We start from the raw sequence: 25,629 nt of genomic DNA, 5'->3' as shown, positions 1-25,629 counted from the left end.
ACCCTCCACCCGAGTCTTCCACATTAGAGTTACCTCTTTCCTCCACAGGTAATTTATTTTCCTTCTCTTATAGCTATTTGCTGTATTTTAAGGAGAGGGGAGGGAAGGTTATACAAGGAACCTAGGGGATAAAGGGAAAGAAGGAGCTCCAGAGAGGTGGTTTTTCAAATTCCTAATATAATTTTTATACCTTTACAGTCTTTTTCTGATCACAAGTGATTTCTTCCTTATCACTACTGCCATTTTCCTTTTAGAAAGAATCAAATTAAAAGGAAATCCTTTGTGTATTTTTAACAGCCAACGGGGGTATACAAGGAACCTAGGGGATAAAGGGAAAGAAGGAGCTCCAGAGAGGTGGTTTTTCAAATTCCTAATATAATTTTTATACCTTTACAGTCTTTTTCTGATCACAAGTGATTTCTTCCTTATCACTACTGCCATTTTCCTTTTAGAAAGAATCAAATTAAAAGGAAATCCTTTGTGTATTTTTAACAGCCAACGGGGTTTCTTTTTTTTTTTTTTCTTCCATGTTTTTTCCTTCAGGAGGGACTCAGTCTTCCCGGCTATTACATCTGCCTCTTGGGCTTTTCCTTCTAGAAGGGAACTTTTTACTCCTTGTGAAACTTTTCCCCTGTGGCATATCTGCCTCCACATTCCTCACTCTGCCTTTTACAGCCTTAGCTGTCGGTGGTCCGTGGTCGCTCACCTCACTAGAGAGGCATGACACTCTTTGGGAGGAGCTGGTGTTGGTGTCAGCTGTTCACGCCACCTGTATAGGTACTGTTCCTGTTGCTGTGATAAATAACCTGACAAAAGCAACTTAAGAGAGAGTGGGTTAACCGGGCCGACAGTTTGAGGGTACAGTCCATCATGGTGGGAAGGCGTGGTGACAGGAGTGTGAGGCAGCTGGTTACATACCATCTGCAGTCATGAAGCAGAGAGAGACGAATGCTGGTGCTCAGCTTGCTCTCTCTTTATTCAGTGCAGGTCCCAGCCCATGAAATGGTCCCATCGGTGGGTCTTTCCACCTGAACCTAAGCTAGATGATCCCTCACAGGTTTGTCTCCTAGGTGATTCTAGATCTCATCAAGTTGACAATCAATATTAACTATCATACCACCTCTGTCTACTGTCTCTTCTACAGAAAATCCATGTTTCTGGCACATGAGGCACCTATATCAGTTTCAAGTAACAACTGAGCGGCTAAGAATACTCATTGAGTGTCTTCACCTCATCATGTGATATATAACTACGCAGCTTCTGTAGATCAAAAGTTTGGATGGGGGATTGGAGATATGGCTCCATGGGTCAGACCATTTGCTGAAACAAGCATGAAGACCTGAATGTGAATCCTTAGCACACATGTAAATCTGAGTGTGGCCACAGGCATACTTGTAATCCCATCCCTGTGAGGGGCAGATGCAGGCAGATTGCTGGGACTTGCTGCTGCCAGCCTGGCCCTAGCTTCAGTGAGAGAACAGTCTCAAGGGGATAAAGTAGAGAGTGATGGAGCAGGACACCTGATGTCCTCCTCTGACCTCTGTACACACGTGCACAGGGGCACACATATGTGCATATACACTAAATGTACATACCCCCCCCCACACACTTTGGATGAGATCACTTTGATTCTCTGTTCTGGGCCTCACAAGACCAGATTTAATGACGTTTTCATACACACGTATAATGTATTTACTCATGTTTACTTCTGTCACTGTTTCTTTTTCCTACTCCCCTGTCCACTAGTTTTCTTCCATCCACCAGTGAGTCCCCTTTCTGCTTTAATGTCACACACACAACACACACAACACACACTATACATACATGTTAAATAAACATTTGCATATGAGAGAAGACGTAGTATGTCTTTCTTTTGTCCACGTCACCAGCTTTTGTTTTCTCCTTGCCTTGTGTTCTTCTCTGTGCTTTGTCCGTGTTCTGCTCGAATGTCCATTATAAATATATTTTAAATCTAGATTCCATATATGAGAGAAAACATACAATATGTGTTTGAGGCTGCCTTATTTCACTTAACAGGATGATCTCTAGATCAATTTTCCTGAAAACAGAATTCCACTGAATGAAACTTCATTGTGCATACATATTACAATTTTTTTTTGTTCATGTGCTGGTGAGCATCTAGCCTGCTTCTGTATCTAGGCTACTGTGAATACTGCTGCAATAAACAGAATTGTGTAGGTATCCCTGTGGCCTTCTGACTTAGAGTCCTTCAGATATATACCTAGGAATGGCATAGCTGGAATTTAGCTTTAAATTTTGAGGAATCTCCACCATGGTTGTTGAGTTTCTATCCTGTCACTGTGCTAAAATTCTTTCTGGTTGAGTTTTGAGGGTCCTTTAAGTATAGGATCATATCATCTGTACATAGGGAACATTTCAATTATTTTGTATTTATATCCTTTTTATTTATTTTTAAATTTTTTGATTTATTTTTATGTGTATGAGTATATTGCCTACATGTATGTAAATGCACTCATGTTGTGTAGTACCCATGGAGGACAGAGGAGAGTGTCAGATCCCCTGAACTGGAGATACATACACATGGTTAGTGCCGTGTGGGTGCTAGGATTTGAACCTAGGTCCTATGCAAGAGCAGTCAGTGCTCTTAACCACTGAGCCATCTCTCCAGCTCCCCCTTTTATTTCTTTATCTGGCCTTACAGTTCCAGGTAAGACTTCAAGCTCTATATTGAATAAGAACAAAGGGTAGATACCAGTCTTGCTCCCTATTTTAGAGGAAATGCTTGCAGTTTCCTGTAGCCCCAGCTGTCCTGGAACTCACTTTGTAGACCAGGCTGGCCTTGAACTCACAGAGATCCACCTGCCTCTGTCTCCCAAGTGCTGGGATTAAAGGTGTGCACCACCACGCCTGGCTACGTATAACTTTTTAATGTGTTATTGAATTTGGTTTCCAAATATTTTACTGAGAATTTTGCATCTGTTTTCATCAGAGAAATTGATTGACCTATTGTTTTATTTTTTTATTGTGTCCTCATGTGCTTTTGCTATCCAGATGATTTTGGCTCCGTAGAATGATTTGATAGTGTTCTTTTCCTTTCTAGTGTGTGTGAAAGAGTTGAAGAGCCCAAGTCTTAATTTTTAAAGTTCTGGTAAAACTCAACAGTGAATTCATCGTGTTCTCCTGGACTTTTCATTGTTGGAAGCTTATCATTCCTTTGATCTTATTGCACATTATAGATTTGTTGAAGTTGGTTATATGTGCTTGATTAAACTGTGGTAGGTCATATGTGTCAATCTGTTCTAGATTTTTTTGTCTTTTTAGAAGGCAGGTTTTAAAAACATTCCCCAATGATCTGGATTTCATTGATTTCACCTGACCCACCCCTTTTCATCTCTAATGCTGTTATTTGGTTGATTCTCTCTCTTGTGATTGGCTAATGTGGGTTAGAATTTGTTAGTCATCCTTTCAAAGAACAATTGTTTCTACTCTGATCCTTATTATTTTCTTCTATCTAGAGATTCTTGGTCTTTTAAAAAAAAACAAATTATTTTCTGAGATCCCTCTGATTTTTCAGTGTAAACAATCATATGCACAAACCTTCCTCTTAGAACTGACATTGCTGTAGCATTGCTACTTAGATATCTAATAGGAATCTCAAACCCACCGTTTCTAAATGGAACTCTTAACCTTTATTTCCCACTTTTTCGCCCCAAGCAGTTCCTTCTCTAGTTCTTCCCCACTTCAGCTAGTGGCAAATCCATTTTTTTAATTGTTTGGATCAAGGTCTTTGTAAGTCTTTTCAAAAATATTATAACTAAAAAAATTTTTATTAATTTTTTATTCTCTGTATATGAATGTATTGTTTGCATGTAAGTCCATCCTTGTTGGGCAATGCCCACGGAGGTCAGAAGAGGGCATCAGATCCTCTGGAACTGGAGTTACAGATGGTTATTGGCTTCCATGTGGGTGCTGAGAACAGAACCCTGATCCTCTGCAAGAACAGCCAGTGCTCCTAACTGTGGAGTCATCTCCCCAGTCTAAGATCTTTGTATTTACTAAAGTGTGTCTTCCTCGTACTGCCTCTAACCTGTCAGCAAATGTTGTCACCTTCATTTCAAACACATTTAGAATCTGGATCCTCACCATCTGCACTGTAAGATCGTCTTCCTCCAGATTACCAAAACCTTGAACTCTACTCCTTGGCATTGCTTTTCCATTCTCATCCCAATAAATCTGATCAAGTGGTTTTTGTTTAAATACAGAAACAGTTAAATGATGTTACTTTCTTGCTCCAGCCACTTGGGGTTGCTTGCCGCTCTTCCGACTCCGCAGACATTCTCTGCTTAAACCTTGCTTTCGTTGTTTGGACAGTTGCAACAAAACTCCGGAAACTGGATAGCTTACAAATAACAGACATTTCTTTTTGTTCAGAAGGTTGATAAGACCAAGATCCAGGCACTGGCAGATCAGTGAGTGTCAGGTTTATGGTTCCTAGGTGGTGCCTTCTGGCAGGCTGGGCAGCACTCTGGGGCTTCTAATATGGGTCGCTAATCTATTCATGAGGGATCTACCCTCATGACTTTATCCTTCCTCAGGAGACCTATCTACTGATGCCATCCCATTTAGTCGTATGAAAATTGCAGAGACAGATATTCAGACTGTAGTGTGCCTTTGCAAATATCCAAAAGTACCTGTCTGGAATGTTCTTTCCCAAGATGTTAATTAATTTCTCTCTTTTCTATGACCACTTCACTGAAGCCTTCTTCCAGACATCTTTTCTACAATTATAGCTGTCTGCTCATAACTTTTGTATTTTTTCTCTCTGCTTTGATTTTCTTTAACATTTGTCATTTTATAATCACTCATTCTGAATTCAAAGCAAAGATAAAGTTACAACTATAATTTGAGATGATCTAAAATGGAGCTCTTTTGACTATAGCCTGAGGACAAACTAGGGCTCACACCCTGTTTTCTGAACGGCCCTTGAAGTAAGAACTATTTTTATGTTTTGAAAGTATTGGAATAAGGACGATGCTGAAGATGAAAAAGAAGAAAGGAACAAATACGCAAACCCATAAACCTCTCTCAAGCACGAGAGCTCACCTTGTGAGTTTAATTTTGCTTAATTTCGCAGATAAGAGAAGTCACTGGTGCAAACAGTGGTGTGCCAAAAGGCAAACTCAGGCACAGCTGTCTTCAGGAAGCAAGCAGTGGAGGACTTTGAAATTCAGAGGCATTCTGCTGTTATCTGCAGTCCCTGTGGAGAAGCGGGGCCTCCTCTGCTGAGTGATGAGCAGCAGGCTTGAGTCTGGCCTTCATGTCTGCTTCCAGCTGCAGACGTCAGGTGCTCTCTGTATGTGCACTTTGAAGAAGAGGCTGACACTGCGGTGCATTTGGGAAATGGTGTTTGAGAGACAATAAAGGGGCCCCGGCTTAAAGTACATTAAGGGATCACAGGAGTACATCTTGACTGTATTTTCAGATCTTTTGATTCAAAGACACACATTTTCTTATCTCCCAAGGGGAGAGGCCAACCTAGTACAGGGTATAGACAGAGCCTCGCAAATAAAGTTGCCAAGCACACATCAGAGATAATTAGTGAGAACACTGGGAAGGTCTCCTTTGCCGCCTTAGGGCAGGCCAGGACCAACTGGAGGAAACCCAGATAGATGTGTGCTAAGGCGCACTGAAGGCGTTTAAGTGCCATCCCTAGGACTACTCAGGGAGTAGAGGGACGTATGTTCACATGGCCTGGTGGCTTTGCTTGCCCACTGCCATTAAATGTTCCTTTCAGCATTCTTTCTGCAGTGAGAGGAGGATGGGGCACATGGGCATGCGCAGGCTTGAGTGAAAGCAACAGTTGAGTCCCTGAGATGACACCAGCTTCGGCCTGTATGTGGGGAAGACTCAACCACCTAGTCCCACTACACACACACACACACACACACACACACACACACACACACACATACACGCACATTTCACCTGTATGTGCTACTTTCAAAATTGTATTTGACGCAGTTATCCACGAAGAACATACATGCCTCAAAATTAATGGAAGAGATTAGGGGCCTAAGAAGGTTTATTTCGATCAGCTTTCAAATTTCCTGCGGTCTGGTGCTAGTCAGCTTCACTTTGCTGATAGAGCCGCCACATCTAGGCAGCAACAGTCTCTGTAAGTTGCTAGTGAAGTGCTCAGGAAGATGGCTCCTCATTCTTTTCCTTTGCCAATTATCTGGAAAACTCACAGGATGACTTCTGGGAAACTCGTGGGATGGCTTCCTTCAGAAATACTCTGACTTCCTTGAGATGCTTCTCCTAAGTTAGCAATGTCTGTTTCCCATAAATGGTATGAATGGAACACGTTTTATCACAGACTGATTGCTAAATAACATATAGGGAGGTAGTCAGAAAGGAAAACTCCAGTATCATAGGGCCCACTTTTATTCTTCCCGTATTTTTTGAACTCTTTTCAGATTTACTTGCTTCCCAGAGATTGTGTGGGGTTTTGTTTTTCCTGCTCACTTCTATCACATCCCCCGTCCCCACCCCCCGCAGTCTACCTAGACTGCCTTCTTACCTTGCATGTCCTGTTCACTCACCCTGTGTCCTGCTTTCTCTCCTGCGGAAATGGAAAGAGGTGGGTGAGAATTTCTTTGAAGTCATTTCTGTTCCCGTGAGAGTGTATATACGTTCTCATTATCAAAAAATTTGAAGTTGTGCAGTGTGAACACAGCCTAGCATGTCAGCCACAACTCCATGGGCCTGTGGCTTTATCGTTATCCTTTAAAACTGTGATTAATTTAATTAACAGATGACACCTACAAGTAGATGCCAATAACCCTGGCATTTAATATTAAATACATTCTTTAATTGCTGTAGCTGCTACTGAAGGTTCCTTAAGTACTGCTTCTATGTTTTTTTTCACTTACTAGTATATTTTGAGGTGGGATAGAATCATGTCTTGCCTGTTCTTAGACTTTTGGGCTGCATGCAATAGATTATCTAACAAGTCCATTTCACTGTCATAAGGCCAGTTCAAGAATGGGCCAGTAGGCCCTGTTCTATGGCTTTGTCTCAGCGATTCATGTTGCCATCCAGATTGTGGACCCTAAGCCCAGACACTGTGCTGGGAACAGGATAATCCTCACTTCCTATGAAATCAATCTGTAGGTCCTGTTTGTTCTATCTTCTCAACAACCCTTACTGTATTATTTTCTCCTTAATGCCATATCATGCTTGTCTGAAATGCTGTAACATCTAATGTTTGTTCTGCTCTGCTGCTAAACTATTTTCTACAAGGTTTCTAAGATTCTCATTTAAAAATGTAACTCTTAGGATCCAAGTCTCATTCATATATACATGATGAATATATGTATTATTACATACAATTACAAACCGCACTGGTTTTCTTTCCCTTTCCTCTTTGCATCAATGTCCAAACCCTCAACTTGTGGTTCATGACCCCTGCATCAGTCAGTCCCTGCCTATATCTCAGTCCTCAGCTCAGCCTCAGTTTCCCCCTCCTTCCTGACTCTGCCATGCTTTTCTTTCAGTTCTTTCACCATAATAGTGCCATTTCTGCCATAGGACTTTTTACATGTCAGAGTTCAGTCTAGGCCCTCTTTACTCTAAGCCTGTCTAATTAGCTAGAAGACTCATTTTTTCTGGTCTTAGCTAAGTACTAAGACCAAAAGATGCCTTTTCTCTAGTCTCCTAAGCTAAGTCACATTCATGTCTACTATTCCCATGTTAGTTCTTCTAATCACTTGTCTAGCTCTGTTTATGTTATTCAGTTCATTAGTGTGAGTTACTGATACTCATCTCTCCCATGAGATATCAGATCCATGGCGACAAGGCCTGTGATCTTTTGTTGTGGCTCCTCCATCATAGTATTGGTATAGCTGGTTATAGCAGTTCATTGGCTGAATGAGTTTTAAAATTCATATTTATAAACCATGCCTCAGATTTACAGAAGTGGGATCTATGGATTAGTAGGTGATCACTGAATTCTGATTAGGCATTTTTACTGTGTGTATGCATGGGGTAGGGAGGGAGCAGCTGGATAGTGGGGAGTCAATATTTTTAAAGTAATGTACAGTTACACAATGCTTAGTAATGTTTCAGTCAATAACAGAGCATATTTACAGCAACAGACCCATTAGATTACACCAACTAGTGATGATGCAACCATATTAACTTGTGAACTCTGTGATGTTCACCCAACAATGCATTTATAAGACTATATGGTCATTGAGTGTCATGTGACTACTCTTCATTTGGAAAGAGATGCCATTGCTTGAACTTTCATTAAATGGAGACAATATCATAATATCACTCTGCTGGCTCCCAATTTTCCCTGGAGTAGCAGAGAATGGTCTAATCTGCTTTCTAAGGCTCATTCTTTTAAACACTGGAAGCACTTGAACTGCATTTCAAGTTTTTTAGTTACTGAACATACCCAGGTCCTTGGTAGCTCTTGAAAAGCATGGCTTCCAGACCCTAACCTTTCCCAGATCCATTTCTTTGCCAGTATGCGCCCTAAAGTCACCAATCAGAAAAAAAATCATGCCCTGCACATTTTTTGATCAGTTCAGTCTTCAAACTTATAAGTTATAAAAATGGTTTGTTTTTAATATGAATATAGCTTTTGAGGCACTATATCACAAAGATGACTTAGAAGCTAATCACAGATAACTAATACTCATGTTTTTTCATATAGCTGCTATATCTGATTTTCTCTAAAGTATATATTTTATATTTGTGCTTTTATTCTAATTTGCTCTTCCAAGTCTAAGTAACGTCTACCAACTTTGAGTCATTTATAAATTTGAGTTTGCTCTCCAATTTTTAATCATAGTTTTTGTTAATTATTATAAATATTAAGGCCGTTTCTATAGTGTAGTGGCTACCATGTTCACCTCACACAAATGTTAGTACAAGAGATAGATCATTCCATGGGGTCATTCCTAGATTACTCTCATGAGGCTGATATTAATTAAACAACTAATGTTCTGAAGACATCTGTTCAGAAAGTTGTGAGTTTGTGTGGTGTTTAATCCAACTACCTGTTAAAGTTGTAAAACACGATTCGTACGGTCCAAGAAAATTGTTACTTACTCAAGTGAGTGGAATTATTATCAGACCTGGGTACAGGATTTAGTAACCTTAATTTCATAATTTTACTTTTGATTTTTTCCTCACTTCTAAATGTTTAAATATACAAACTCATGAATCAGAGTACCTTTAAAGTTCCCTCACTTTGCTGTAGTTGTGGAATGGCTTTGTACACCATGGTTGGTAGTTCCTAGTAGGCTATGGCACATATCATCATGTCTGCAACCACCTGCTCAAGAGTTTAAGTGGGATATGGAGTGACCATTGATGAAAGATTGCATTGGCCTCTTGATATTGCATTCACAGTTCAGTGTCATTGCACTGTTTCCAGGGAGCAGCTATAGTTCTTGAATATGGAGAGAGTCAAACTACAGAGAGAGAGAGAGAGGAGAGAGAGGAGAGAGAGAGAGAGAGAGAGAGAGAGAGAGAGAGAACTATTTTGATTTACTCTTTAAAAAATTTCAAACCAGTAAGGGTAGCAAACCAAGATGTTCAGAATTCACACTTACAGCATAAGTGAAGATCAGAAAATGCTGTGCATGTTCATCCATGTAGAAATAGGAAGTCACCACCTAACAGTAGCAGAATAGGGTTCAGAGAGCCCCGGAGAGGAAAGGTGCAGGAGCTGTGGAAATCTAGAAGAGACCTGAGGCCTAATGACAGAAGATCGATAAAATTCATCTCGTTCTCAGAAAGAAAGATCCACTCCCACACCCCACGTTAGAGCAGTACCAATACCTGGGGTACCAGAGCTGCTGAGGCTCCAGGGGAGCCTGGAAGATATGGAAGACCAGAGGGAGAAGCCTGGGAGAGGAGTCTACAGAAACAAAAGACTCTTCTCAAATCAGAAGGCATGAATTTCCTACTCCCTGAACAAACAGAGTACTATGAATTTCTAAATTCCACAGTTCAATATACAAAGTGAAGGTATCATGAACTAAGAATCCAGTCAGTCAAACATACCACTTACTTCACACAAAACACAGTATTACCAAAGAAATAGCACAAGTTCTTATATATAGGAAAAGAGAATCAGAAAATGAGAATCAGATGCTAGATGGTAATTACTCTCCAACAAAAATAAAGTAGGTAGAATGTCATACTTAAAACCTATACTAAATATTTTCAAGTAAGCATTTGTAGATGGGATTAAAACACAACACATCAAACTGAAACCTGAAGAGATCATGGACAAAGAGGCAAAGGGAAAGGGAGATGAATGGAGAAGACAAATAGAAGGAAAATATGAAATAAAACTAAAATAGATAAATTAATTACAAAATGTCCAAACGAATGAACTCAGCTGGAAATATAATATGGAAAAATAAAGAAAAATGTGAAGAGCCAAGATACAGAAAATGAAATAAAAATAAGTCAGAGGTATTCTAGACCTGGCAGGAAAGCTGCTCCCATGCAATTGTAACAACACAGTTGCCTAAACAAGACCTGCATAACAACAGCACCAGATGACATGCCAAGGTAGAAGGGGGAAATTTCACAGGGTCCCACCTCCAGATGAAGAACTACAGGCAATCAATGGCTACTGAGAGAGGGGGAATCTATTTATTCCAGGTACGAACTCCCTGATAGGTTATCCAATCCCAAATGGTCAGTTCTAAACACTTGTACACACAAGCATCACTAAATGGATTGGGTAGATTGTGTGTGTGTGTGTGTGTGTGTGTGTGTGTGTGTGTAAATGCATATGCATCTGTAATAACAATAATCAATGAACAGGACACAAAATTGAGAGAGAGTTGGGGAGCAAGGGAAAAGTTGGATGGAAGAGGAAGGTGTGGAAATGATGTAAATGCAGTACTCATGTATGAAATTCTCATAAAATAAAAAAATTCAAAACAACAATTAAGTTATTTTCCTATCGTTGATAAACATTTTGACACACTTCTGGAAATGAAGGCTTATGCCTCAGAGAACGTTGTGCTAACTGTTCCAACTCTATGGACTTAAGCTCTTTTAGGGAGTGAAGCTGTGGAACTTTTCTTAGGCTCCTGGGACTTCTGCTTTTGAGGTGTTCACCCTGACTTCTTTACCTTAGTAAATAATGCACGAGCAATTTTAAGGAAAGGCTGCATATAACTCACACTCCTTTTGACTTGTAAACCAAACATACACTAAACTGATTTCTCTCAAGGAGCCAAAGAAGGAAACATGTTCACTTGCTTCCTAACCAGTTGTTTCTATTACCAATAAATGTGTTCACATGCTTCTAGAGATAAAAGCTTATAACTAAGAATAAAAGGGAAAGAAATCACAGATAATAACTGATGTAAAAGACAGAAGGAACACATACATGTAGATTATAAAGAAAAACAAAACAATGGAATAGAAATAATATTTACATTTAAAATTATAATCTAATCTTTATATGGATAAAAAATGATCTTAGGCAAGGAAAAGGTCACTACCATCTGCTTTAGATGATTTAACCAGGATAGCCAAGTTGGAGGTGTAGTCTAGCAAAATGGCAAATATTAAGAGTAAATAAAAATTATTTTGGCTCTCTGGAGTAAATCAAAATAATCAGGTTGGCATAAAACTTTTTTAACAGTAATGTAGAGAAATAAGACAAACGGAGAGCAATATTTCAAAGGACAATTAGTTCCTATATTTACATTATAAATCTTTTGCCCAGATTGCCAAATAAGAAGTCCAGCACCTGGTCTGGGATATCACCCCTTGAGTTGATGGTCAGGGATATCCTAGAGATTCCCAAAACAATATAGGCTACTGCTATTGCTCTTGGTTGCCCACAAGAACTTGATTGTAAGACACTATTGCTGAAGACACCACAGACACTAGTCACTGAACAGGGAGAAATCAAGTCAATACTGACCAGGAAGCATCCATCCTGCTGCCTAACTGTCATAGTACTGAAAGGTGCTACGCAGGTGGCCTGGGGGAAATTATCAATAGTCTTACCCAGAGCCAGACCCTATAGACTGCAGTAATGAGCAGCTTGACAAGATATGCCTGTGGGTGCAATTATGACCTGAATGTTATAGGGGCAGCCAACTGCCTTCTGATTGGATTTAATGCTTGCTCCGCAAGAGGAAACACATGCCTGTTACTGCAAATCTGGCCAAGAACACATGGCTGGGGAGTTCAAAGCCCCAGGGGTGTACCTACCAGTATCATTCTAGTAAATGGACATTGTATCAAACTGCCCTCTAAATTCATACCTCTACCTGTAGATCAGTGCAGCTCTCAGACCCCATCTGAAAGGTTTCTTTCTACAGTGGATGGTGGTTAATGCAGAAACTCACAACTGGTAAAAGTGCAGAGGTTAATTGTCTTTGTAGTGCTCATCCACAAATGGGGCATCTATGTCACACCCCTCCCCAAGGCTCAGGGACCATCACGGAAGAAGGGGTGGAAAGACCATGAGAACTGGAAGTTTTGGAGGACTGGAGCAAAACAGTGTCTTTGGACATGACAAGACAGCTGCACTCTTGAGCTTACAACAGTTCTGGTTGCCTGCACAAGACGTGCACAAGATCAAGTCAGTCTAGGATGGAGTGGAAAGGGGTTCATGAGCCTCTACCCCTAACTTAGGAGCTATGGAGAATTTATGGCCTTTGGGCAAGGGAGAATTAATTTTCTTTAAAGGTGTGGCTCCTGGTAGGTTGACCATGCTCCAGTGGATAGCCCCACATTCAGAAGCATATGGAGAGCACAAATTGGAGTCTATGGATTATTAAACTAAAGCAAAAAAAAAAAAAAAAAAAAGAGCATACTGAGGTGAGTGGGGTGGATATGGAGGTGGGGGTAGTATGGGTGAAGTTAAAGGGAGGAGTTAAAAGTGAGTATGATCAAAATGCACTGTGTGAAATTCTCAAAGAATTAATAAAGTATTTAAAGCTTGAAGGAAAACTGTGTGTGCACCATGAATCTTATATTCAGCCAAGCATCTTCAAATAGAAAGGCTGCAGATCAACAAGGTTAGTGTGAACACACATGTGAATGCTGTCCTGAGGACCCATGTCTAGGAATTCAGAAATCTAACAGTTCCTAAGATCTTCTAGGAAATCAGGTAAGGAGCACAAGCTCTGAGAGAGGACAGGGGGACTGGAGATCTATGATGAAAGCAAATACAGGATGCAAGGGTAGAAGGACTGTGTGCAAATATTACGTACTCTAACACAGTAGAAATAACACAAAACTAAAATAAAGCTATAGAGTTATAAACATGATTGACATGATTTTATTTACTAGTACAAAAATATAAGTACTTCTAATAAACAAAAGTACCATAGAAAAAAGTTCAAAAAAAGAATACAGGGAACAATACTGAAAATAGAGCACACAATGCTGACAACCAGTTGAGATTGGTTCACAAAGAAAAATGCTGGTACACGCTGAAATCAAGGGCATATCTAAAAATAAGTGATTCAGAAAAGCTTTAAAAAAGGGACTGGGAAATGTATGCCATGAGATTGTAAGCAACGAAGACGCCAAGATGGACTCAAGAGAGCGAACTAGGCAGGATTCAGACCAAGGTAGTGATGTGACAGAGACCTTTGCAATGCCACACACCTCAACTCACAGTGAACACAGGAGCCTAATCCAAAGAGACCACTAATGACAGGAACTTCAAATCACTTCCTGCTTCCTTTCCATTCATATCTAGCCTCTAGAGACTCTTCTTTCAGTTTAATCAGTGATTCTCAACATCTATTGTATATTGGATTCATTTTTAGGAGCTCATTAATACTGTTGTCATGGAGCCCAGAGATTCTGATTGAATTAGTTGGCATACAAGTGGGACCTTAAGAATTGTGTGTGTGTGTGTGTGTGTGTGTGTGTCTGTGTGTGTCTGTGTGTGTGTGTTGGGGGCTGGAGAGATGGCTCAGCGGTTAAGAACACTGGCTGTTCTTGCAGAAGACCTGGGAAACTGTCCATAACTCCAGTTCCAGGGGATTCAATGGCCTCTTCTGTCCTCCACGGATATTGCATGACAGATGCATTTACCTACATGCAGGCAATACACACATACACATAAAATAGAAATAATAAATAAAATATTAAAAAAACAAGAATTGTGTGTGTATGTGTGTGTGTAGTGTATGTGTATAATGTTCATGTGTGTATGTGTCATGTGTTCTATGACAAGCACTTTACCACTTGAGCCTTTACCCCATTGGCTGAAGTAGAGGCCTAAGGTAAAAAAGAAAGAGTTTGATGAAAAATTCTACTACACTAGATAAAATCTCTTCCATTCCAAAAGCATCAAAGTCAAAGAACAAAACTTGAGAATCTTGCAATATATATAAAGATAAGAGGAAAAACCTGATAGAACAAAGGGTAAAATGCATCAACTTTTCACAGGAAAAGTTAAAGCCAATGTTTCTCAAGCTATGAAAAGATGTTTTCCAGGAATAATGAAGAACAATGCATATCCAAAATGGAACTGAGATGCCAACTTATCACTAAAAACCAGTCCTTCTGTCATCCAGGTTTCTCAATGTTGTTTTCCAGTATAAGAAACCAGAGACCAGAGGCATAATATGGTCAGTTCCAGGTATAAGACAGAAAAGACGTTATAATCCAGAAAGCAAGAAAAAGCTCTAAGATTCATGGACAATTTCATATGGACCAATAATCAGCTTGAAATTCTACCAGTCATCAAGTTAGAATGAAGAGAGCATCAAAAATCAGAATACTGAACTAAAAAAGGAAGTCTATGAATCCATCATGATGCTCAAAGAGAGAAAGAGAAAAAGATGAAGCAGCTTTTCTTTCAGAAAAGTGCCAGATAAGCTATTGAAAATATTTATAGAACAAGTAAATACCATTTTACAGTGTTCAGTCTAAGAACCAACCAGGCAAGGGTAATCTGTACAGGCTAAATCACTGGATACAATTTTAGAGGGCATATTAGTTTCCTATTACTGTTGTAACGGATTATGAAGAACATAGTGGCTTGAGACAGGCAAATCTGTCATCTTATAGCCATATAGGTTAAAGGTTTGACAGGGTCCCTGAGACAAAAGTGATCATCAGGTTTGCATTCTTTTCTGTGAATATTGAAGATAATTTTTTCCCTTGTGTTTCAGTTCTAAAGATTGCCTGCATTACTTGGCTTGTGACCCTTTTTCTGCACCTTCAAAACAAGCAATGTTGCATCTTTGAACAGGCTTCCTTAGTCACATAGGGAACCTAAACTAGCCCCTCCCTTAACCTAAGATTTTAACAGGCTCCAGGAATTTGGACACTGATATCTTAGGTAGAGTGAATTATTTTATCTACCACAGCAGAGGAAGGAAGTTTCTATGTTCTCAATGATTTACACTCTATATTACTTAACAACTACAAAGGGATTGAAGGCCCTTTACCAGGGAAGAGGCTTAGATACTAGAGGTCAAATGTAGCCTCAGCAATAATATTGGGATAAATGAACACTCCGGGTACATGGATGTAAAACAGTAGTAAGAAAAGTAATTTGCCAACATAGTATCATTGCTAAAACCATTAATTTTGATGTAAACATAAGGAAATAAGTTAAGGAAGCCAGATCATGAGACATTCTTCAAATGATTGTTCTGCATTTTGAAAAAATTTAGTGACTTAGGAGAAAAAATATTATCAAGTGAAATACTGCAAATTAAAGAGACCAAAGAGATAGGACAGCTAAATGGAGAGTTATTCTTGACTGGATCCTGAATTAAGAGGAAAGAGTAAAAAGAATATTTTTAGAATAACGAATTTTTAACCATGGACTATTTAGCATACAAATTAATTCATGCCTACATATGATCATGAGATTGAGGTTTCAGGAGAGAAAGCCCTTTTCTGAAGAGATGCCATGGTGTCCTTAGCTTGCTTTCAGACAATGCAGAAGGAAGAGCAGGGTGGGTAAGATGGTCATGGGAAGGCTTATGGAGAGAGGGGAAAGCAATGTGAAGAAGGATATTAACAAGGAGGTGAAATGAAATGATAGGTGAACTTGCTGGCTGAAGTTTCTACCTGTGAGGTGTGGACAGTCACTTTTTCTGCAAAAACTGGCAGAAACCAGCTACTTTCCAGTTGCTCTGAACATTTACACTTCAACCTCAGGTCAAATGTTGAACCAAAGATCTTCTGAAAAGTGAAATCGTTTCTTGCTATGTATTTTAAATGTTGATCTATTGTCATCATATTTGGTTGTGAGCCTGAGCCTTCAACAGCTGCACCAGTTCTTCTGGAAGTTGGCCTGAATGCTTCACAACTTAGACTTCGACTGTTGGCTGCTGTGGGTGAACTTCATTCTTTCAGGACTTGTCTGAGGCTTTACTCCCTATAAGCAAGTTGTCAGGATGGCCACTGTAGGTTATCTTCCCTCTGTTATACCTAGTGGAACAGCTTTGCACAGGTGAAGAAAGCATTCCCCATTTCTCTCATAGCTCCAAATGTAGCAATCTGGTGACTGGCTGGGAAGCCATACTCCACGAGGGAGAGCTGTTCCCAGCTTAAATAACTTCCACACTGTGTCCATTTCACGTAGGCAAAGAAGAGGAACTGAAGTTTTTCTAAATCGCATTTTTCATGTGTTGTTAAGAATAGAAGGCTTTTCTTTACTGTGCTCTGATGGTGTAATAGATTTCTAAATAACAGCCTGATTGTCAGTGGAGGGACAAAGCTTAGAGGGGTGCACCTTACAAAGCGGGGAGAAATGTTGAAACAGCTATTCTCTGCCTCTTTTCTAATCTTTCCTTGTAATTCTAGCATTGTATCACCTGATGAGCTACACAGCTCCTTACTATTCCAGATGATACACAACTGGGTTTGGAGAACTCTTTATTAAAATGCCCTTAAGTCATAAAATGTACTTTGAAGTGGAGCAGTACGCAGCTGCTTCAGTAAGTTGAAGATCAAAGATGTTGCTATCCCTACGGCCAATGAGAATGAAAACTTGATTTTCGTGCTGAAGTGTTTGGAGAGAAGAAATGATTTCTTACTGATAAAAGCTGGCTGGGAATGGAGCGAGGAGGCTGAGGGCCTGTCTCCTCTGCTACCTGCCTCCTGCATTTCTCCAACAGCCTATCAGACCTTTTGTGAATTGGTCTTTTAAAATGTACAACCTTTTATCCAATTCATCACTCTTTCTCTGCTCAAAGGCTCACCCCTTATCTTTACCCTTGAAAGGGAACATGCTCTCTGCCCCTACAGAGAAACCCTCTGAGGCCAGCATCTCCCGCCTCTTATTCTCAATCGCCTCTGTTCTAATACAAAACACCCCGCATTAGACCTCATTTCTTCCTCATTATTTTCCCATTCATGCTTTGTGGAAGCCCGCGACAGGACTTCAGAATAAAAATGGTCACAGCAGCCACTTGGAGAAGCTGCGCATACTCACTTTGGAGACAGACTATTGACTCCCCATAGCTTTGTGCAATGCAGACTACCGGCTAGTGAGTAAAAAAGCTCAAAACCTCCTGGTCATTCTGCTCCTGGGGTTTCCCCAAATTCTGAAGCAAAACGACAAGTTGTTCTCTCCACCTCCACCAAGTGAGAAAGAAGGTAGGACAGGGAAGAGAGAACCAGGCTGGTCTTAACATGACCCCACGTCTGCGGATCAGTGTCGCTCATGGGTGAATATTCTGGGCAGACCTGAGAGGAAACCGTTACCTCCAGGAGGCAGAGAGCTAAGGCACAGGCTCTGCTAGGAAAGTCACTGTGTTCAATAATGTACCCATCACACTGTTTGATATTTCACTCACATTCAAGTGCGATTACCAAACCACGTGAGATAGGAGTTTAGATCTGAGGATGACCTACTTTGTATTCTCTCTCAGAACCTAATGGAGATTGTAGCCTTAAGGAGCCTTTCCTTTTGAAATGTTCAAGAATTCTCACTCCTACCCAGAGCCCACATGGGGACATCTTGAAGACCCCAGCAAAGACCAAAGCTGGTATCATGCAGCCATGCCAGGTATATATTCATAAAGAGAAATACAGAGTGTGGGACTAACGGCAGACTGTCTTAAACACCCCCCATAAAACTGCTGTCCAGATGAGAGAGTGTACTAGGAACACATGATTATTTCCTAGAACAGGACTTAATTCTGTATGCAAGCATTCCCAGTAAATGCACACAATATAGAAGTCAATGCTCAAAAACATGAATCTCTGTAGTAAGTAGATTTTTTCCTTTTAATGTAATGTTCTTCAAATAAAAATAAATGGCAAAGACACAATGAAACTGTGAAGGTGCACCTGGTTGTGTAACTACTTCCAGCTGTGTGCTAGCCGTGTATACAGGCCTGTCTTCATGTGCTCCTTTGCACGATGTTCCATGTTTAAAAGTTCATTTTCTCCTGGCATTCTGGAGAGACTCCACCATAAGTAAACAGAAGCCTGTGAGGACAGGAGGTGGTAAGTGGAATCTTCTTTCAGGTTCACACTCAGTGATGGAGCAGATGGTGCCACCATGCCACCAGGCCTTGTGGCCATCAGCTCTTTCTGAAGAGGGTGTCTTGGCTCAGACTGGCAGTCTGCAAACTCCCGCCCGAATTCATCTTTTGTTTTCCTTCTCTTGCGTCACTACAGTCTCCTCTATCTCCTGTAACAACTGCAGCAAAGAGCTCCATGTCAAAGGGCTGTGTTTTGACTATGCCACTGGGAAAAACAGTTATGTGAAATTCTTGGAAAAGTTGGGAACATTTAACCTTGTAAAGCACTTTTTCTGAGGTCTCCATGGAGTGGTGTGTTTCCTCTCTTGCTTTTGAATAATACTCTGCCTCGCTATCATCAGTAATCATCTATCTTTCAAGAGATAAACATGACAGTGAACAAGCAAGGAGGGCTGATATCAGAGTCATCTCCTTTTTCTTCTTTTAGAGATAAGTTACTTTTCAAAAGTTCTCTTAACAACACAGCAAAATCACAGGAAATTTCATGGCATTCCCACATACCCACTCCACTCCAACAGGCGTGGTCTCCCCAGTAGCAGTATCTCCCAGCAGAATAGGAAGTTTGTTGAAATCAATGAACCAATGTTCACACAGTGTTATTGCTCCAAGTGTACAGTTCATGAGGCTTCACTCTTGTGCCGTACATTTTATGGATCTGCATCAGTGTTTAGTGACCTGCCTCTACCAGCAGGGCATCACTCAGAGTAGTTCCACTGGCCTTAATATACACTGTGTGCCACTTATTCCCCCTCCTTACCCCCCAAACATCTTTTGATGGTGTAGTTGGACTTTTCCAGAACAATGTGTAATTAGAACCATATGTTATACACTCGTACCAGATTGGTTTCTTTCACAAGACAATATGCATTTAAATTTTCTCCACCTTTTCATGAATTGATAGCCTATTTTATGTTTTGAAACAAGGTCTTCCTGTAGCTGCATCTGTACTGGAACTCACTCTGTAGACCAGATTGACATCAATGTCACAGAGATCCACCTGCCTCTGCCTCCCAAGTCCTGTGTGTATGCCACCACATCCACTCTGGGCCAATTTGTTTTAAAGACTAGGTAATATTTCCTTGTAGGAAGGTTACTCACCTATTGAAAGGCATCTCGGTTACTCTCATGTTCGGGGAATTATGAACAAAGCATTATAAACATTTAAGTACAGATTTTTGTCTTGGTAGGCAGGTTTACGTTTTCAATCTTCTGGGGGTAAATCCTAAGGAGTGCTATTGTTGGCACAAATGGAAAGAGAATGTTTAGATTTTAGTAAGATTTTATTTATTGTTTTTCTGTGTGTGGGTGTATTGCTTGCGTGTGTGTAAGTGTACCCATGTTATGCAATGCCTGTGAAGGTCAGAAAAGAGAGTTGGATCCCCTGGAACTGGAGTTACAGATGATTATTAGCTGCCATATGGGTCCTGGGAATTGAACCTGGGCCCTCTTCAAGAGCAGCCAGTGCTCTTAATCACTTAGCCATCTGTCTAGCTCCAAATGTTTAGATTTTGAGAAGTCACTCTCTTCCAAAGGGACTGTCCTGTTTTGTGTCCCTGAAGGGGTCACAAGTGAATGAGTGTATCCATTGTTCCACATCCTCACTTGCATTTGGTGTTGTCTATACTTTTAATTTTAACGTAGGTGTGGTGTAGAATCTTAGTATTGCTTTAATTTTGAATTCTCTAACAATAAGATGCTGGTCATTTTTCTGTATTTGTGTTTGTTATTTGTATGTTGCTGGTCATTTTTCTGTATTTGTGTTTTTTATTTGTATGTCACTGTTTTTTTTTTTTTTTAAAAAAAAACAGAGGCTCTTGTAGCCCAGGCTAGTCTGGAATTCAACATGCAGCTGAAGATGACCTTGAACTAATGATTCTCCTGCCTCTACCTCTGAGTGCTGGGTGTATGTGGCATAGGGATCCAATCCAGGGCTCACACATACTAGACAAGCACTCTGCCAACTGATCTCTAGACCCAGCCCCCATATGCCACTTTTAGTGAGATATTTATTTGCATCTTTTGCCCATGTTAAAGTCTTTTGTCATATATATCTTTTGTCATATGTCTTTTGCCATGTATGTCTTTTGTCATGTATGTCTTTTGTCATATATGTCTTTTGCTAGTATTTTCTCCTAGTATGTGGCTTGTCTTTTCATTCCTTCAACTGTCCTTTTTTTTTAAAAAAAAAAAAGTAATTGGTTGTCATTTGACCAATGAAAGGCATGACTAAATGCTGTTCACTCCAGCTCATGGGCATGATTCTACCTCGAGCCCATATGAAGGCTGGATCACCTATCATTTACTTGTTGATCAATTCTAAAACTTTTTGCTTACTTCAACTGTCAGAATGTTATGATTCAAAGTTCTTTTTTGGAGCCAGTTAGGCACATCGGGAGAGGAATGAAGTGGATAGCATATCCCTATTGGTCAGATGAGAACTTGGGTTTTCAGAAGATGAATTGTCTCTTTCTTGATCCTTATTCAAGTAAGCAAGTAGACTGATCACCATCTATTCTCCCTTACTGCGTTATCCCACTCTGCAGAGTTTCCTGGTGTGTATAGATTACAGCTATTTCAGCGTGTTGCATAGTTTTCATACATCATTAGGTGACCATGTCAGTCCTTGTCTAATGGCTTTCATATCAAGAAAGGGAAAAATGAGGGAAAAGCCATTCTGATGGAGAGATTCACTCCATACACGGAATGAGGAAATGATTTTGGAAGTGCCGATCTGTGCTCAGTGACAGAGGATAGTAGTCAAAGGGGGAAAAAAAAAAAATCAATGTTCTGTGGCTTGTGATTTTTAATAGGCCTAGCATTTAATTGTGCTATGAAAAGATGTTGGATGCTTCTTGTATTACACACAAAATTTATTATTTTTGTATTTTGTTCTTAGACTCAAAATGTACATATGTACATGCTTAAATTCAAAGCAATGAACAGAATAAGACTTGAACTGCATTTACTGCTCCTTCTTCAATCATTCTCTCTCTCTCTCTCTCTCTCTCTCTCTCTCTCATTTTAAGGATAGAAGTCAGGGCTACATGCTTTGAAATTCCCAATTATAGAATGTTCTTAGAAGAGCCTAGTCCTTCTTCTCCCCACTTAGGAAACGGGAAAATTTCTCTTATTTCTGACTGACCTGGGAATTATCAAAACACTACATAGCATGCTCTATTTGGTCTTTTAGCTTCTTTAAAGTTATTTCATTCACTTAAGGTAGTTTAGGACTAGCTGTTCTTCATTCATCATAGATGAAGCCAAGGTGGTTGGATCCTGTTTTGCAACTAGTAATGTTCTTTCTCCTACTGCCTTTCTGAACAGAGATTCTTCATTCTCTTTTGGTGTTTTGTTTTGGGGATGGAGTCTTCCTCTGAAGGCCAGTAGGTCTGGAACCAGGGATCCTATGCTGGATAGCTTTAGTGTCAACTTGACACACCTGGGTTGAGGGAGCCTCAGTAGGGGAATCACCTCCATCGGACTGGCCTGTGGCCATGTCTGTGGGGCACCTTCTTGATTGTTGAGTGATGTGGGAGGGCCCAGCCCACTGTGGGTGGTGCCACCCCTGGGCAGATGGGCCTGTGTTGCATAAGGAAGCAGGCTGAGCAGGGGCCAGAGGAGCAAGCCAGTAAGCAGCAGTCCTCCATGGTCTGTACACCATCTCCTGCCCATGTTCTTGCCCTGAGTTCCTACCTTGGGCTCCCTAATGGACTGTGACCTGGGAGATGTAAGCTGAATAAACCCTTTCCTCCCCAAGTTGGTATTGGTCAGAGTATTTTGCTACAGCAATGGAGGGACGACTAGGACAGAAATTGGTACCAGAGGGTTGGACATTGCTGTGACAGACCTGAACTTGGTATTTTTACAAGGATTGTGGAAGCATTTGGAACTTTGGGCTGGAAAGCCGTTGAGTGCTTAGAGTTTGTTGCTGTAGAGCTTGGAACTGTTGTGCTGAAAGAGTTGTGAACAATGGAGGCCTGGCTTGTGAAGCTTCAAAGGGAAGCAGAGACTTACCAGGGCTGTTTGTGTGATATTTTGAATTGAGCACCTGTGGGATCTGGTTGGCTGGGGCTGAAGAATCAGCTGTGATTAAGAAGAGAACAGAACCTGAAACAAAACCTTTGCTTTACTGGGACAATTGATGCTGGTTAGCTGGGGCTGAAAAATCAGCTGTAAGTAACAAGAGACCAGCATCACTGTGGTTAAGTCTTCCGGGAGGTATTTCCTCAGGTTCAGCACACAGAAGCTGTAGTCGAGACGGGGCATGAACCTCCATCTCTAGCTGGAAGCAGGACTTGGTAATGTGTAAGCTTCTCCTGCAAGCATGAAGGGTGTTGAAAAGCATGAAGGAGTCACAGAGAGCAACTGAAGGTTAGCACTCTGAGAGGCCAGGAAAGGCCATAGGTGAAAGTACAGCCGCAGTTGCAGTGAAGATCTATAAAGAGAGAGAGAGAGAGAAGTGGGGAGTAAGTATGCCTCTGTCACTGTATGCTAGTGGGGTTCAGTGGACAACTTTTAGGGAGTCAGTTCTCATTTTCTATCACTGTGCTACTTAGTCCATTTGTTGCAAAAAGAAGCTTCTTTGATGAGTGGTGAGAGGTACATCTGTCTGTAAATATAAAGATAAATTTTTAAAATACAGTAAGAAATTAATCTACAGATGACAAAAGTAGATTTTTGTCTAGGATCTATGACCTCTCCAGCCATGGGTGCTTGGCTATGTTTACAGTACCACATATGAGTTCCCTCCCCTTGAGTGTTCTATTCAATAGTGAAGAAAACATTATGAAATTTATAGGCAAATGGATGGAATTAGAGACTATTATACTAAGTGAAATAATACAGACTCAGAAAAACAAGCAACATACATTGGTCAGGGTAGACCAAGAGACTCCCCAAATAACTCACGGTATTACCACAGCTCATGATTGCCTCTCAGAAGTTGAAGATTAAGACTCTGTTGCTGAAGACAGGACATACTTCAGACACAGGATTTGGAGCAATCCAGCTGCAGCTGATTTGGAAACCTCTTGCCTAAAGACTGGCTCCCACAGTATCAGAGGATAGTATACAAGATGTCAAGGGAGAAAACCAACCAGTGATTGCATCCAGGTGTAAAGTCTATGAACCACAGCAATGACCAGTCCAGCAAATAATCTCTACTGGTGCAGTAGTGGCACTACTATCTTGGGGATAATCAACAGCTGTCTAATTGGAGTTCAGCAGTTCTTCATGTTGACTTGTCAAGTGTTCCTGCCACAATTCTCACCCTCTTAAAGATATCAAAAGCAAAGCTTACCTTGAAATTCATTTGTCATGTAAGCATTATTTTTCAAAATATGTATGGTAAAAGATCAGCTTCCTCCATAAATTCATCAAGGATGAAATTTTTAAACTGCAATTACAATTCATTATTGGAAAAAAAAACAAATCATAAAAAACGCATAAAGTACCTTATCATCTTTCTGTAGCTCAGAGTTATAACATGATTTACATTTTACAAACTGTGTTGATTACTTTTATGTGTCAGTTTAACTGGACTACAGGGTGCTCAGATCGATGGTAGAACATTTGTGGATATCTTTGAACTTAGCACTGAGATAATAGAAGGGTGAAGATTTTCCCTCACCAAAGTGAGCAAGCATCAGCCCATCTGTTGAGGGCCTGAACAGAGTGAGAATGTGGAGAAAGGGAATATTCACTTTGCATGAAATGAGGCATCCATTTCCTTGTGTCCTTAGATACTAATGTTCCTGTTGTCAGCTCTTCAGACTTAGACCAGACTTAAACCATTAGCTTTCCTGGGTCTCTAACTTATGTACATCAGATCACAGGGCTTTTGGGCTTCCATAACTGCATGAACCAATCCTATAGTCATCTAGCCCATGTATTGGTTCCATTTCTCTGAAGAACCCCAACTAACAAAGAAACTACCTACAAAATATGCACTGAGTGAATGCTGTTGGCCAGCCAATTGATAGGCACCACTGTTTCCATAGTAAGAGAGATGTGACCTGTCCTTAAGGGATCTCTGTCCAGGGAGAACCTTATATATGATTCAGAATCAAACTTAAAATAGAAAAAAGTCAATAAACCCTAGATATAAATACCATGTTGCAATGCCTTTCCACAACACTTTTATTTAGTTATGCCACTGATTATTAGGTACTGGGGGTAAATCATTATTTTTAGTAAAATGATCAAAGACTCATTTTAAAAATTTTTTTATTTATTTTTACTTTATGTGTATGAGTGTTATGCCTGTATGTGTCTAAGTGCCTGCAGAGGAAAGAAGAGGGTGTCAGATCCCTGGAACTATTGATGAATTATGGATGGTTGTTAGCCACCACGTGGGTGCTGGGATTCGAATCTGGGTTGTCTGCAAGAACAGCCAGTACTCTTAACTGCTGAGCCATCTCTCCAGGCCCACAAGACTCATTTTAAATGCAGTTTTACTAAGTTTAGTCATCGTCTACTTTTTATGGAAAAATTTACTGTAAAATAAATTGAACAATGTGTCACATGTAATAAGGGGAAACATCATACCTATAATTCAACTCTGAGATAACCACCATTAAATGTTTTGTGATCACTTTCATTTACCTCTTTGTGATTGCGTTTCTGAACAGATACAACACTAATAACCTAGGATGCTAAAGCGCCAAGATGAGTTTTTTACAGAGTCACGTTTGTTTCTTTCCCTTTTCTTGTTTTTCTTCTGATCTGTCTTTCCTTTTTCTCTTCCCACACAGGTCATAGCTGGGACGTCCATGTTATCAACTTGATGAGTAGATAAGTATCCTTCTAGACTTTTAACTTATTTGCTACCAGTCTTAAAGACTCTTGTGATTTTTTAAAAAACACATAGTAGTTCAGTTAAGAGTCACGTTTGTTTCTTTCCCTTTTCTTGTTTTTCTTCTGATCTGTCTTTCCTTTTTCTCTTCCCACACAGGTCATAGCTGGGACGTCCATGTTATCAACTTGATGAGTAGATAAGTATCCTTCTAGACTTTTAACTTATTTGCTACCAGTCTTAAAGACTCTTGTGATTTTTTAAAAAACACATAGTAGTTCAGTTAAAATGGTAGTAACCCCCTTTACCAATCACTCTTTTATTCTT

This window comes from Nannospalax galili, unplaced genomic scaffold, assembly GCF_000622305.1.
Source record: "Nannospalax galili isolate Female #2095 unplaced genomic scaffold, S.galili_v1.0 scaffold38, whole genome shotgun sequence".
Lineage (NCBI taxonomy): Eukaryota > Metazoa > Chordata > Mammalia > Rodentia > Spalacidae > Nannospalax > Nannospalax galili.
Note: the sequence above shows the minus strand (reverse complement) of the source record.